Source organism: Parasteatoda tepidariorum, chromosome X2, assembly GCF_043381705.1.
Source record: "Parasteatoda tepidariorum isolate YZ-2023 chromosome X2, CAS_Ptep_4.0, whole genome shotgun sequence".
In the NCBI taxonomy this organism is placed as follows: Eukaryota; Metazoa; Arthropoda; class Arachnida; order Araneae; family Theridiidae; genus Parasteatoda; species Parasteatoda tepidariorum.
The window spans coordinates 1086427-1092151 of record NC_092215.1 but is presented as its reverse complement, the minus strand read 5'-3'; the positions used below and the strand labels follow the sequence as shown (position 1 = coordinate 1092151).

Here is a 5725-nt window from a genome sequence, read left to right as displayed (position 1 = left end):
AAATCTTTTGCAGAAAATGAAGAACTTAGCGTCTCTGATATAAAGGTAGAAAAAAAAAATGAAGCAACTAAATTCTTAAGAATGGAAAAAGAAATTATTAATGCTCTTAACATTAGTAAATAAGTTATGCTATTTCGTATTCATATTTTAAGTTTCTATGGAAAAATATGCGTTGTTTACAATGCAAATTTACGATGAATACTAGCAATGATCAAAATTCCAAATACGATGAACGAAAATTATTAACAGTTAATAATAACAATAATTAATAACAAACCTAATATATTATATCCCGAATGGATATGCCAACAATTATATGGTCCCGGTGATCACCACAGAATGGTATATTTTTTTTATTATCAAAAAACGTAATTAATACTAATCAGAATCAAATTCGAATGATTTAAAATAGAATCGAACCACGAACAGATTGAGAAATAGAGAGTTTCTGTATATTACACTGTTATCGAATATCAATTCTGAAGACTTGCTAAGTATCTAACTGAAAACAATACTGAAGAGCAGTTTGATGCAAAATATCACCTTTGGAGAATGTGTAGCTTGTAAATAAATAGCCCCAAGCCCGTCATTTTTAAAGAACAAGATTTATTCAAGAAGAAGTTTATTTACACACAAAATATTAAATAAAAAGAGAATTTCGTTCCTTCTTTAGAGTGGATTTCGTTCAAATAATCTCATTAAAAATAATTGCATAAAAAAAAGAAAAAAAATGAACTTTATCCACTCCCAAATACAAATAAGAAATAAGGTGAAATTAAATCCAAGCCATTAAGTATCGACTATCCAAGAATAAGTTCTATGAAAACAGCGAGAGAAAAAGTTCTAAAACAAAGAACAGTTGTTCTTCTCTTGTATCTCCCTATCCTGAGGGTTGATTTCCTGAAAACAGACCTCTTCCATCCCCTGGTCACTGGGGCAAAACGGATAGATAGCTGTCCTTGCGGATGTTAGCTTAGGATATTCGGTTGGTGACGTTGCCATCACCGGGAAAGGAACATCCGACGTTCTTCTTTTCACAAGACTTCTCTGACAGATTGTCCAACTGAAAATCCTATAAAAAGAAACATTTCTATTTTATCGGAAAGTTTCAAGATTGGATTTATTTTAGCCACTGGTTGTTTCTTCTCTATTATGGTATTATATTTTGCTTTTCTTTAAGAGTGTAAATAACATGGGAAGACTCTACAGAACTCTAAATGTTTACGAATTTTTGAGAAAGAATTTTCCATTAATTATAAAGTAGAATAAGCGGTTATTTTTGTTTAAAAAATTCATCTGAAAACCTGATGTTTGCAAAGTTAAAAAATTTATATGTCGAGTATCAATCATAATATATCATAAATAAATTTTGCTTTCTCTAAGAAAAAATATGAAACTTGGTTATTGCATGCTCTCAAACTACAACGGAATTTCCGTAAAGTAAGAAAATATTTTTTCGTAAACTAAAAATATGTTAAAAGAAAAGGCAATAAATAATTATCAAAATATATATATTGTTTGTTAACTGAGTTTTATGTAAAAAGTCCGACTGTCCATCCAATTCTGACGACTATCAATGTTCAACTCGGTAATTTAGTAATCCAATCCAGATGGCAATTCCTGGCATCAAGACAAACCTCGTGTTTGAACTTTGGGATGGAACTAACCGGCGCTGCATGGAGAGGAGGTTCTAACCCATGATCCATCTACCGCTGAGGATATTTTACGGCAGCACTGTGGTCATTGCGAGTCTAGAGCAGAATTCGTATCAACCAGTCACCGCAAGAATTCAAACCTGCGTCACTTCACCGCGGCTCAGAAATGACAATTTTTTATTTTTGTTATATAGATGGCTTAGAACGGTTGACCCGATTCTGAGTTTATGACTATTAATGTTCAACTCCTTAGCCTTGTTATTTTGAATCCAACTGGGACGACAAGTGAACTCTTGGATCAAGCATTGAGAAAAACTAGTCTTCGTCACTTTTTTGAAAGAATTAACCCGCATTTGCGTTACATGGAAAGGAAAAACACGAAAACTTTCCATGGCTAGCCTGATATCAAGGGGATTCTAATCCGTTAGCTACTAAAGATATTTTACATCAAAATTGTATTCGGCACAAGCGGAATTCGCGTCAACCAGCCACCGCATGGATTCGTACCTGGTCACCATATTGAGAGGCGAACACTCTATTCTGTAAACCATCACTGCTAGACACAACTATGAATTTTGAAGCAATATGATAAACTTAACCTAATAAATTTTTTTATCTTATTGCACTTACTTAAATCTTCATTTAATCATGTTACAAATACAAACATTTTAAAAATTAGCGGTAATTTTAGAAGTCTTCGAAGTAGCTTGTTATCAAATCCAATATATAATACAAACAATATTCATTACAAACTACCAGAGAAACTGTATAATAAAATCTGTTCAGATATCCCAAGAAAAATCAAATCTAGAGTAGTATGCATTAGACGAATGGCTCTTCTTGAAATCTTGTTAGCACACTGAGAAAGTAAATCTACAAAAATTGTTTTACTCAGAAAGAACTTATTCTTAATGGGAGCCAGCTTATAAATTGAATTAGCTATCCTGCGTCGAACAAATTAAAGAAAGTGTCTTGTCCTTATCCATGATAGCTAATCTTCCAGAATTGAAAACTTCTTTTTGTTGGTATTGGAGGTCACAAATCGTTATTATTTTATTCAGATTTTTTTTTTCGTCACGTTAAAAATATCATAAGAGTATATTTTGAAATTCACGTGTCCTAGATATGTAGTGCCCAAAATAAAAATGAGCCACTCAGAATAACTTTGTTGTAATGATCGGTTCTTCACGTTCTATTTATTACTCATCTTAAAAGTTCAATAGGAAATAAGCTCATTTATTAGTGCAAACGATATTTTAAGTCACGAAATCAGACACACAAACGTACTTTGTCTGAATAAACATACCTTTTGTTCTCTTTTTTTTAAACGGATTTCGATTTTTAACCTCCAAAATATAGGGAGTCGCGGCAATCTGGGAAATAAGGTCCCGATGGTTCAGTTAGGAGAGCGGTCCAAAGCTTGAGTCCCTTATTGTTAATTTTACTTATTACGTATTTCATCATATTTCGAGACTTTTTTAAGCGAATTGAAATATTTTTGCACAAAATTAAGAAATTGTATTTCAAAAGATAACTCCATTGAAAATATAACTTTTAGAAAATATTTATTATTTTTTATTATTTTATTTAATAATAATCGATAAACTTTATTATAAGGTATACAATTTTTATATCCTTTTAAACAATGTAATTTTAAATAGCAAAAAAATTGAACGAAATTGGTCGAATAGTCACGAAGAAATCAAATTTTAAAAACACCCTTTTTTCAAATGTAGATTTGTTTTTCATGGAAATGTGATTTGTGTTTGGTTCTGTAACTTTAAATTTCACACGCAAGAAATAATTAGCACTGTTAAAATCTGCATATATTCGAAAACTTTAGTGTGATTAGAGATGTAGATTAAGATAGAATACTGCAAAAATCCTATCATAAGTAAAAATAGGTGTTTCGATGGTTATTTTGCATCATGATCTACTCTCACAAAAAAGGCATTAAAACAATGAGAGCAATGTTTCTTACATTCTTTACGGTGATTTAAAGACGTTTTAAGAAAAAATTATTATTTTTAGTGACAAAATGTTAAAAAGAGTAATTTCATGAAGTATTTCATCATTTTCAAAGAATTAAATAAAGTTGTACCAGGTGGTCCATAATTCATCAACAATCAATTAAAAGAGAACGGATTGGTATTTAAATGTGCCATATGCTACGTTCTGCTTAAAATACCAAAATATTTCTTTTTACCAAGTGTCACAATTAATTACTAAATACGTAAGCAGATGTCTCTGATATATGAACTATAAACTAATATTTCTAAAATAACCTGTCTTTGGAAAAATATGATAGTGCAGTTGAAAGAAAAGGTGACCGCAAAAACGTTTCAGTTATGAATGGACTGGCAAGTAAAGTAAAAGATTCCCCAGAAGGGTCTTGAAAGTTAAAGGTCTACAATTTCATGACCTACGGCATGATTTTGGCAGTGTGGGAGTGCGGCATTGTGTATATTCCGCCTTTACTGCCCAGTAAAACTGGTACCCATCGAACTGAAGTTTGAGGAATAGTCTTGCTTGTAGGAGAAAGCATTGTCTAATAGTTTTCCAGTCAACAATGCCTTCTGTTAAAGAAATTTGCAATTAATTATAAAATATCGAGTCAAAAAAAAGAGTTACCTAAACACACTTACATCTATTTAAATTCATTTTTCTTTAATTGATTTTACAAATCGTCAATAATTTTTGCAACATCGACGATTTGAAAAATTTGAATTATTAATAAATGCCTAAACTAAAATTAAGCTTTTATTATAATTATTTATAAAGGAATTAATGTTGAAGATTTGTAGGTAAAACATAAGTTGATTAATTATGTATAAAAAAATTAATTTCAATTCAATGTTGTGAATGCCTAATAAAAACTTTCCCATACCCATTTCTAGAGCTCTAAGATCAAAAAAGAAGGACTTTAATAACGAGTTCCTTCCGCAGTGTTTGTAAAAACTCATTTTAATGAAAAATGACAGTAGGGTAGATTTGAGTTCGGGTATCATGGTGTATTATTGTTATTACAGAATGTTCTCAAATTATGAAATCCCATGAGGTCTTTCATATTTTAGACGTCAAGCTCATGTAATCAAAGGATACATTGTATTTTAACTATACCAAACATGCATTTGTCTTATTATCACATTTTGTACCCTGGAAAAGAATAATCAAATATCTTAGTTGGAATGATGGAGAAAATATTGTTTAGTAGTTTTTCAGTCAACAATAAAGCAAAATAAATAAATAAAGAAGCTACTTACCTAAACAAAACGCAAAAACCATGCGTGTCTATTTCAATCTATTTTTCTTTAATTGATTTGTCCAATCGTTTGTAATTTTTGGGACATACTAAATAATTTTTTGCCTTGATAATAATTTCTATATCACGATAATAATAAATAATTTCCCCATGATAATAATAAATAATTTCCAAATGGACAAAATAAATACTTTTTGGCCTTTGGGAAAAAAGTAAAAAAACCGAGAAGAGACGTTAGAGAAGCTCAAACATTTACCTTCCTTAGTTTGCATAAAAACGCAAACACTTTTTCTCCAACATAATCGGATTTCACTTTCGCCGATCATGTCCCATTCAGAAACCTCTCTAGTGCAATGTACCCGGCCTGATGTGGAGACTTGGGTAGCTTGATGCGGAGACCAGGTGATTATTACCATCATCTGTACTACGATTTAAATAGTAGAACAATATTGCCTTTGGTTCACCATTAAGGAAGAAACCATCACCCACTAGCATGTCAACACAAATTTCTGCCTTTTTCAGTACTTAGAAAATATTCAGAAGCTGTTTTGACATAGAAAATTTCTGTCTTTTTCGGTACTTAGAAAATTTCAGCCGATTTCGGTACTTAGAAAAAATTTCACGATTTCGGTACTTTGAAAATATTTAGAAGTACCGAAATCGACAAAATTTTTCTAAGTACCGAAATCGACAGAATTTTTCTAAGTACCGAAATCGACAGAATTTTCTAAGTACCAAAAACGTCAGAAATTAGAAAAATTCTGACGATTTCGGTACTGAGAAAAATTCTGTCGAATTCGGTACTTAG

At 31.1% G+C, this 5725-nt stretch overlaps 1 long non-coding RNA gene across 1 annotated transcript in view; it reads right to left on the bottom strand.

Moving 5' to 3' along the window:
• Window positions 1-589: 589 nt before the first annotated feature.
• The window catches only part of LOC139427247 (uncharacterized), a 12703-nt gene continuing 7567 nt past the window's right edge, over window positions 590-5725 (bottom strand). Inside the window, exon 2 of the long non-coding RNA XR_011638385.1 lies at window positions 590-1072. This is a non-coding gene — a long non-coding RNA (uncharacterized lncRNA). The remainder of the gene's footprint in view (window positions 1073-5725) is intronic.